At 48.1% G+C, this 11,202-nt stretch overlaps 1 protein-coding gene across 1 annotated transcript in view; it reads right to left on the reverse strand.

Annotated features, from left to right (window-relative positions):
* The window catches only part of LOC309566312 (serine/threonine-protein phosphatase 4 regulatory subunit 1-like), a 106,834-nt gene that overhangs the window by 94,694 nt on the left and 938 nt on the right, over positions 1-11,202 (reverse strand). The window lies entirely within an intron of this gene.

Genomic DNA, 11,202 nt, shown 5'->3' on the forward strand with positions numbered 1-11,202 from the left:
GTCCCCAGTGGTGGGAGACATGTTTGATCCTCCATTGCATCTCCCTTCCAACAAGTGTTTGAGTCTTGGCAACAGGCAGCAGCAAAATCGTACCCAGTGTTTTTAAAATGATGTGGTCTCTTCCCCATAAACTGTACCTACTCGGGTTAGTAAATAATCTATAATGAAATGGTCTTTGAACTATACATGTGGATACACTACGTAACCTCATATATATATATATATATATATATATATATATATATATATATATATATATATATATATATATACACACACACACACACATATATATATATATATATATACATACACACACACACACACATACATATATATATATATATATATATATATATATATATATACACACACACACACACACACACACACACACACAGTACAGACCAAAAGTTTGGACACACCTCATTCAAAGAGTTTTCTTTATTTTCATGACTATGAAAATTGTAGAGTCACACTTCAAGAAGTAGTCACCTGAAATGGTCTTACAACAGTCTTGAAGGAGTTCCCAGAGATGCTTAGCACTTGTTGGCCCTTTTGCCTTCACTCTGCGGTCCAGCTCACCCCAAACCATCTCAATTGGGTTCAGGTCCGGTGACTGTGGAGGCCAGGTCATCTGGCGCAGCACCCCATTACTCTCCTTCTTGTCAAATAGCCCTTACACAGCCTGGAGGTGTGTTTGGGGTCATTGTCCTGTTGAAAAATAAATGATGGTCCAACTATACGCAAACCGGATGGAATAGCATGCCACTGCAAGATGCTGTGGTAGCCATGCTGGTTCAGTATGCCTTCAATTTTGAATAAATCCCCAACAGTGTCATCAGCAAAGCACCCCCACACCATCACACCTCCTCCTCCATGCTTCACGGTGGGAACCAGGCATGTAGAGTCCATCCGTTCACCTTTTCTGCGTCGCACAAAGACACGGTGATTGGAACCAAAGATCTCAAATTTGGACTCATCAGACCAAAGCACAGATTTCCACTGGTCTAATGTCCATTCCTTGTGTTCTTTAGCCCAAACAAGTCTCTTCTGCTTGTTGAGTAAGAAAACCCCCCAGCTAAAAGGGATAATATAGCGCTTGCTAATAGGATGCCAATAAGGATAAAATATCAATCTAAAAGCTAAAAGCATAAATAGCTAAAACATATATGCCCTTAAAATGCACAGTAAGCGCCGGTTCACACTGCAGCAACGCTACTTCGCACCGCGACCTATCGAGGTCGCGGTGCAAACAGCTCGCCGCGACCACGGAGCGGCCGCCACGGACTTCATAACATTGAAGTCTATGGCGGTCGCCTCCGGGTCGCCCCAAAGAAGCTCCGGACCCTTTTTCTAGGTCGGAGCGACTTGTGTCGCTCCTATTAGAACGGGTCCGCAGCTTCCCTATGGGAGGCGACCTGCGGCGACCTGTGAGGCGACCAGGTCGCCTCACAGGTCGCCCTAGTGTGAACCGGCACTAAGACAGTATAAGTAAATAAATAATAAAATATATAAATAAGTTTAGTAATAGTGCCAGGTGAAGTCCAAAATAGTTCATAAGTGACTGTGTGATATATAGTCCAAGAAAAGTGCCAGGAAAAGTGCCATTGCTTGGTGCTGGATCCTCCAATGGTCCAGGAAATCCAATCACAAAGGTGACTCTCAAAGGAGAAATAAGATGTAAACTCACCAGATATGGTGGGTCTCAAATGTCATACGACAAAGAGACCAGTAGTGCTTTATGACCATCCAGGTCAGGGAAAAGGTAACTGCTGGGCTCTGGTCCCCCTAGACCGGGATTCTCCACAGTAAATGGATCGGGTCCCAGAGGTCCTCCAATTTGGATTAGGGAGAAGAAAAAAGAGGCTCTGGATGGTGCAGTACCGTTAAAAATATTATTCATTGAGGTATAAAAGGCAAAACATGGATAAAAAGCTGCTAGCTGGTCCACCGGTATCTGTCTGTAGCGTGGAGAGCGGTTTGCGTTCCAGGCTCGACTTCCGGGTTGACGGCGTGCATTCCACCTGACGCGCGTTTCGTCAGAGCGTATGACGTCTTCAGAGGTACTCCTAGGCGCGAGATATATTCTTTGAATATATACATTTACTCTTCTGCTTGTTGCCTTTCTTTAGCAGTGGTTTCCTAGCAGATATTCTACCATGAAGGCCTGATTCACACAGTCTCCTCTTAACAGTTGTTCTAGAGATGTGTCTGCTGCTAGAACTCCGTGTGCCATTGACCTGGTCTCTAATCTGAGCTGCTGTTAACCTGCGATTTCTGAGGCTGGTGACTCGGATGAACTTATCCTCCGCAGCAGAGGTGACTCTTGGTCTTCCTTTCCTGGGGCGCTCCGCATGTGAGCCACTTTCTTTGTAGCGCTTGATGGTTTTTGTGACTGCACTTGGGGATACTTTCAAAGTTTTCCCAATTTTTCGGACTGACTGACCTTCATTTCTTAAAGTAATGATGGCCACCCGTTTTCCTGTACTTAGCTGCTTTTTTCTTGCCATAATACAAATTCTAACAGTCTATTCAGTAGGACTATCAGCTGTGTATCCACCTGACTTCTGCACAACACAACTGATGGTCCCAACCCCATTTATAAGGCAAGAAATCACACTTATTAAACCTGACAGGGCACACCTGTGAAGTGAAAACTATTTCAGGTGACTAACTCTTGAAGTGTGACTCTACAATTTTCATAGTCATGAAAATAAAGAAAACTCTTTGAATGAGAAGGTGTGTCCAAACTTTTGGTCTGTACTGTATATATATATATATATATATATATATATATATATATATATATATATATATATATATATATATATATATATTTTATTTCCTGTTTTAGATTAATAGATTTGACAACCACTTACCCCTGAAGAATATACAGTAAAATATTTCGAGACGCCGTGAGTTTTCCTGTCTCCATCATTGTCTACAGGATTTTGTGGTGTCTTATATGCAAATTGTTTCATGACCGCATCAATTTTGTCTTTTGACGATCATATCATTTTAATGTGTAGAAATAAAGCTGGTTATAACTTTTAAACTTTGGATTATCTCCATGCCCTTAAAAATCTCATTTAGAGGGTTTCACACTACACATTTATGTTAGGGATGTGGGCACTTTTCAATTTTCCTTAACAACATATCCTCTTATATTCATTAATTACCACTGTTTTGGGGGTTTTTTTTCCTAAACAAACTAAAAAAGACCAAAAATGTTGGAAAAAAAATAGTTTTCTTAGTTTCCGTAATAAAATTTTGCAAACCGGTATATTTTGCAAAATTTTATTACAGAAACTAATAAAACCTTTTTTTTTTTTTCACCGATATGCTGCCCTGATGGGCACTAATAGGCATCACTGATCGGCAGCGCTAATGGGCACTGTTAATCAGGACATTGATGATCAGTGCAGATAGCCGGTTGCACACTAGCCGGTTCCCGACTCTCTTCTCTCCTAAAGCCTCGTACACATGCGTCGAAAATCGGCCGGGAATTTTCGTCCGACGACAGATCTGCCGATTTTCGGCTTGTTAGTATGATGCTTCCGACAACCGACTCTGACTTTTCGGCCGAAAAAAATCTGGTGTGCAGGCTATAAAATTTTTGTCCGCCGTCAAAACACGGCCGATTTTCGTGCAGTCAGTACAGATTTCGACAGGGAAAATTCTAATGAGCAAGACTGGGCATTCTCAGAGAAGAAAGAACACAAAGAAAACAAACCAACACATGACATCACTTCTGAAGTAGAATTTTGTCGGGCGAGAAAATTTGTGTGCAGTCTAGGCACATTCCAACCAACAAAACACCACTCTGGACAAAAGACGGACGATTGGTCGGCCGATAATCGTTGCGTGTGTACTAGGCTTTACACTGTCAATGCCAATAACTGGCAAGTGTGTTTACATCGTGATCAGCTGTGATTGGACACAACTGATTACTTGGTAAACAGCTGCTGTGATCGTCTCTTTACCCCAATCTGTGATCAGATGTGTCTGAAGTACCCAGGGGCGTGGAGGGGGGTGGGGTTCTGGAAGGACATCAATAGACGCCCTCCCAGAACTGGCCGACCGCCCTGTAGCTGTCATTTTGCCATAGCGTGGTTGGAAAGGGGTTAAAAAGAAGAGGCCTTAGTACCACATGAAGAATCTCCTTATGTACAAAATGCTAAGGGCACACCAGACAAAAGATCTAGAAATCCAAACTCTTTAAAGTGGATGTAAACCTCTGTAGGCTTGTATATACAGGTAAGCCTATGATAAGGTTACCTGTAGGTACTAGGATTATCTCCTTATCCTTTACGTGTTTAGGAGATATTAACACTCCATGCAGCCGACGATGCATACACTATGAAGGAATGGTATACCCATGCCATCTCTTCAGAGCTCTGGGCCACAGTCTCTGACTCCCATGTGGATGCGTGAGAGTGACATCATCGTGGCACAGCCAATCAGCCAGCCGGAGGACACGAACCAGGAAGGAAGACCGGGTGAAGATGGTAGCATCTGTCAGAGCTCACAGCTGGGCGGTGCAGGGCTTAGTTCTAAGGTAAGTATTTCATAACGTGCTACCGTAGTATGTGATGCACATTATGTATACTAGCTCTTTATAAAATAAAGAAAGAAATAGGAGAGCGCCTCTAAATGTAGTATTTAATAATCCAAAGTACATAGCACATTAATGTAGGAGGAATAAGGTGAAGCTCTTCGCGGATGAGACTGCTACAGTGGCGGGGAGAAGACCGGCAGAGTTCTGTGATGTTGATGTGTCTTCTATCTCCGTCCATCATGGTGTCTTCAGCAGGGAGATTTTCGTCTCTCAGCTGTGCAGTCCACTGGTGGAGGCGCAGCGTCGGCTAGCGTATGACGTCGCCACAGAGCCAGGGAACGACGCGTTTCCAAGCATGGGCGAGGCTCTCACTGAGCATGCACACTTGATAAAGTGGACCGCACAGCTGAGAGCTGGAAGCAGCCTATCTCCCCGCTGAAGACACCATGCTGTACGGAGATAGAAGATACATCCACATCACAGAACTCTAATGCCGGTCTTCTCCCCGCAGATGTAGCAGTCTCATCCACGAAGAGCTTCACCTTCCCCTACTTTAATGTGCTATCGACTTTGGATTATTAAATACTACACTCAGAGGCGCTCTCCTATTTCATATGGACCTGTGAGCTGGCTTCACTCTGGAGGAGATGCCTTAGCCCTAGTGTGGATCACTGACTTTTTACAGTCTACTATTGACTCCTCAAACCCTCCATGGTTTATTTATATTTATTTTTAATTGCATGTCAATTGTATTTGAATTTTACCGGTTATTATTTGATTTACCTGTGCGCCAGCTGTCTATGTATAGATATTTTGCCTGGGGGAGAATGGCATTGGCTGGGATGCAAATACACGAACATTACGGCTGCTTCTCTGGCAACACATAAACCAAAAGCTTCCCCGATAGCGCTCTGGGAATCTTTTTTTTTTTTCCCTTATACCCGCTGCCATAATAATGGTAATGTAAGCACCACCAATCCCCACACATACACACCCAGTGATCTGGGGATTACATGACACCACAGTAAGGACAATGTAAGCACCGCCAATCCCCGCACATACACACCCTGTGATCTGGGGATTACATGACACCACAGTAAGGACAATGTAAGCACCGCCAATCCCCGCACATGCACACCCAGTGATCTGGGGATTACATGACACCACAGTAAGGACAATGTAAGCACCACCAATCCCCACACATACACTCCCAGTGATCTGGGGATTACATGACACCACAGTAAGGACAAAGGTAAGCACCACCAATCCCCACACATACACACCCAGTGATCTGGGGATTACATGACACCACAGTAAGGACAAGGTAAGCACCACCAATCCCCGCACATGCACACCCAGTGATCTGGGGATTACATGATACCACAGTAAGGACAATGTAAGCACCACCAATACCTGTGCATGCGCACCCAGTGATCCGTGGATTACATGATATCACAGTAAGAACAAGGTAAGCACCGCCAATACCCACACATACATACCCAGTGATCCGGGGATTACATGACACCACAGTAAGGACAATGTAAGCACCACCAATCCCCGCACATACACACCCAGTGATCTGGGGATTACATGACACCACAGTAAGGACAATGTAAGCACCACCAATCCCCGCACATACACACCCAGTGATCTGGGGATTACATGACACCACAGTAAGGACAATGTAAGCACCACCAATCCCCGCACATACACACCCAGTGATCTGGGGATTACATGACACCACAGTAAGGACAATGTAAGCACCACCAATCCCCACACATGCGCACCCAGTGATCTGGGGATTACATGATTCCACAGTAAGGACAATGTAAGCACCACCAATCCCCACACATGCGCACCCAGTGATCTGGGGATTACATGATTCCACAGTAAGGACAATGTAAGCACCACCAATCCCCACACATGCGCACCCAGTGATCTGGGGATTACATGATTCCACAGTAAGGACAATGTAAGCACCACCAATCCCCACACATGCGCACCCAGTGATCCGGGGATTACATGATACCACAGTATGGACAATGTAAGCACCACCAATACCTGTGCATGCGCACCCATGGCAATGTATAAGCCAAATGATTCCCACTAGAGTGCAATGGGCACAGGAATCAGCAGCAGCCCTTACTATGGCAACAGGTAAAGTATAAGGACAGCGTCCCGAGTGTGCAATGTTCCCATGTGTCATAGAGTAGCAGGAAGTAAAGGGACAGATAATGGTACCAGGATATGACAGGAGAATATGAAAGCTCAATAGTAACCAAGCACACAGGAGCTTGTATATACCAGAGAATATCTCTGTTTAAACATTGTTAATGAGGCCTTTATGTTATTTTCCCCAATTAAGGGGAAGTTCCTTTGGAAGAAGCCGTCTCCCAGCTCCTGAGTGTGCACCGATGGAGCTGGGGCAGGAATTCTACTGACCCCCCCCCCCCCCCCCCCTGCAGCTAAAGCATAAGGCTTGAAGTAAGCGAGCAGAAATCCAATTTACCTGTGTATAGTGATAGTGAAGATTGCCATGTAAGCCTGGCCTGGACTGGGGGGGTCAGGAGATTGCCAGACATGGAACTAATCTGATGGCATTATAGAGAATTTACTTCCATTTGTCTGGATGTAAAACATAAAACCCTCTTTATTCATCCTGATCAATATATGGGCTTGTCTTCACTGGTGGCAAACAGGGTAGATTTGGGGTGTTTTTTTACACCCAAAAAAAAACACAGTGAGTACATTGTTTACCCTGATAATCAGAGCGCTGGTCAGCAATGCCCATCAGTGCAGCCTATAAGTGCCATCTCATCAGCGCAGCCTCACCAGCGTCCATCAGTGCAGCCTCACCAGTGCTGCCCCGTCAGCTCTCACCAGCGCAGCCCCGTCGGCTCCCACCACCAGTGCAGCATCGTCGGCTCCCACCACCGGTGCAGCATCGTCGGCTCCCACCACCGGTGCAGCATCGTCGGCTCCCACCACCGGTGCAGCATCGTCGGCTCCCACCACCGGTGCAGCCTCGTCGGCTCCCACCACCGGTGCAGCCTCGTCGGCTCCCACCACCGGTGCAGCCTCGTCGGCTCCCACCACCGGTGCAGCCTCGTCGGCTCCCACCACCGGTGCAGCCTCGTCGGCTCCCACCACCGGTGCAGCATCGTCGGCTCCCACCACCAGTGCAGCATCGTCGGCTCCCACCACCAGTGCAGCATCGTCGGCTCCCACCACCAGTGCAGCATCGTCGGCTCCCACCACCAGTGCAGCATCGTCGGCTCCCACCACCAGTGCAGCATCGTCGGCTCCCACCACCAGTGCAGCATCGTCGGCTCCCACCACCAGTGCAGCCTCGTCAGCGCCCACCCGTGCAGCCTCGTCAGCGCCCACCCGTGCAGCCTCGTCAGCGCCCACACGTGCAGCCTTCGTCAGCGCCCACCCGTGCAGCCTCGTCAGCGCCCACACGTGCAGCCTTCGTCAGCTCCCACCAATGCAGCCTCGTCAGCTCCCACCAATGCAGCCTCGTCAGCTCCCACCACCAGTGCAGCCTCGTCAGCTCCCACCACCAGTGCAGCCTCGTCAGCTCCCACCACCAGTGCAGCCTCGTCAGCTCCCACCACCAGTGCAGCCTCGTCAGCTCCCACCACCAGTGCAGCCTCGTCAGCTCCCACCACCAGTGCAGCCTCGTCAGCTCCCACCACCAGTGCAGCCTCGTCAGCTCCCACCACCAGTGCAGCCTCGTCAGCTCCCACCACCAGTGCAGCCTCGTCAGCTCCCACCACCAGTGCAGCCTCGTCAGCTCCCACCAGTGAAGAAGAAAAATTACTTATTTGCAACATTTTCGAACAAAAACTAAGAAAAACTTTTTTTTTCCTTTTTCCATTTGCTTGATACAAATTTCGTATGGGTACAGTGTTGCATGACCGCACAATCGTCATTCAAAGTGCAACAGTTTAGAAAGCTGATAGATTGTCCTGGGCAGGAAGGGGGTGAAAGCGCCCGGTACTGAAGCAGTTAATAGCCCCCCAACTCCCCACCCCCAGTATCCACATCTAGAAAACTCCGCCTACACGCAGATGTTCCAATTGGACCTGGCAGAGACCTGTGACACATTTGTACATGTGCAGAAAACCTTAGATCCACATCTGTGGCGTCTTCACACATGCAGAGGAGAACCCCTGTGCATGCAAAGATGTGTCGGAGGTCCCTGTTGGGCCTTGAAGACCTGCAGCACATCTGTGTATGTGTGGAATCTGGTGGTGAACATGCACCATTAGAGGCGCCATGCAGAGCAAGGATGGAGTGCTGCACAAAAAAGGAGAACATATAATACTGGAGTACAGTTGTCACAGCAGGTCGCTCACTCTGCACGTCCTCCATTCATAAGACAGCTTGTATTCACTAAGCACAAGACGTTCTGTGATTGGAAGAGGGGAGACTGGATGTCACACTGCTGCAGCAACACATCATTAGTGGTAACATATTTCTACATTGCATAGGTCCTAAAAAAACAAAAGTGAGGGCAGCTTTTAAGCCCGACCCCGCTCAAAGCATGCCCCCCCCCCTTTTTTTTACCTGGAGAAGCAAGGTATAGTCACCCAAGTCCCCCATCCACCTCCCTCGCCACTCCCTCACAACTAACTAAGCTCTGCAGATGTGCCTGCACCATGTGGTCCTCCACAGTCCCATCACTGCTCTTCTGGATCCTGAGAGAACCCCTCCTCTGGACAGCCAATAGGAAGTGTCAATGCCATTTCCAGGTGTGGGAACCACTGACTAAGCTCTGCAGATGAACCTGCGCCATCTGGTCCTCCATATTCCCATCACTCCTCTTCCAGGTCCTGAGAGGACACAGCCAATGGACAGCCAATAGGAAGTGTCCATGTCACACAGGCAGTGCCATTTCCAGGTGTGGGAACCACTAACAGAGCTCTGTAGATGTGCCTGTGCCATCTGGTCCATCACAGTCCCATCACTCCTCTTCTGGATCCTGAGAAAGCCCCGCCAATGGACAGCCAATAGGAAGTGTCCATGCCATTTCTAGGTGCGGGAACCACTAACTAAGCTCTGTAGATGTGCCTGCACCATTTGGTCCTCCACAGTCCCATCACTCCTCTTCCAAGTCCTGAGAGTACCACCCCAATGAGCAGCCAATAGGAAGTGTCTGTGCTATCTCTAGGTGTGGGAACCACTAACTAAGCTCTGTAGATGTGCCTGCACCATCTGGTCCTCCACAGTCCCATCACTCCTCTTCCAGGTCCTGCGAGGACCCAGCCAATGGACAGCCAATAGGAAGTGCCCATATCAAACAGGCAGTGCCATTTCCAGGTGTGGGAACCACTAACTGAGCTCTGCAGATATGCCTGTGCTATCTGGTCCATCACTCCCCTTCCGGATCCTGAGAAAACCCCGCCAATTGACAGCCAATAGGAAGGGTCTGTGCCACTTTTAGGTGTGGGAACCACTAACTAAGCTCTGCAGATGTGCCTGCACCATCTGGTCCTCCACAGTCCCATCACTCCTCTTCTGGATCCTGAGAGCACCACCCCAATGAGCAGCCAATATGAAGTGTCCATGTGACACAGGCAGTGCCATTTCTAGGTGTGGGAACCACTAACAGAGCTTTAAGATGTGCCTGCACCATTTGGTCCTCCACAGTCCCATCACTCCTCTTCTATATCCTGAGAGACCCTGCATATGGACAGCCAATAGGAAGTGTCCATGCCACACAGATAGTGTAATTTCCAGGTGTGGGAATCACTATCTAAGCTCTGCAGATGAACCTGCACCATCTGGTCCTCCATAGTCCCATCACTCCTCTTCCAGGTCCTGAGAGGACCCAGCCAATGGACAGCCAAAAGGAAGTGTCCATATCACACAGGCAGTGCCATTTCCAGGTGTGGGAACCACTAACTGAGCTCTGCAGATATGCCTGTGCTATCTGGTCCATCACTCCCCTTCCGGATCCGGAGAAAACCCTGCCAATTGACAGCCAATAGGAAGGGTCTGTGCCATTTTTAGGTGTGGGAACCACTAACTAAGCTCTGCAGATGTGCCTGTGCTATCTGGTCCATCACAGTCTCATCACTCCTCTTCTGGATCCTGAGAGACCCTGCATATGGACAGCCAATAGGAAGTGTCTATGCTATCTCTAGGTGTGGGAACCACTAACTAAGCTCTGTAGATGTGCCTGCACCATTTGGCCCTCCATAGTCCCATCACTCCTCTTCTGGATCCTGAGAGACCCTGCATATGGACAGACAATAGGAAGTGTCCATGCCACACAGATAGTGGTCCCCACACCTGGGAGGGTAGGGAGGGAGGGGGGTTTATGTTTTTGGTTTTAAAATAGAATTCCAGGTTAAACATAACTAATCTCATAACTGCCCCCCTGCTAACACGTCTGCTGACTAACCTGTGTAGGAAAGATGTATATACTTTACCTATTTTCAGCCCACTGATCCGGCTCCCCAGTAGCAGCTGCAGGGGAGAGGAGGGAGGGCTGACTACAGATGTCTCTGGCCATACAAATACATGTGGCAGCACAGAGATTTATCCCATGCTGCCCCACACACTCGTCTATGTTTTGTGTCGGGAGTGAGCACAATCGTGCGCCCCCAGCACCGTCACTAGTACTGGGGCAG

Source organism: Pelophylax lessonae (genome assembly GCF_965119305.1).
Source record: "Pelophylax lessonae genome assembly, chromosome: 11".
In the NCBI taxonomy this organism is placed as follows: domain Eukaryota; kingdom Metazoa; phylum Chordata; class Amphibia; order Anura; family Ranidae; genus Pelophylax; species Pelophylax lessonae.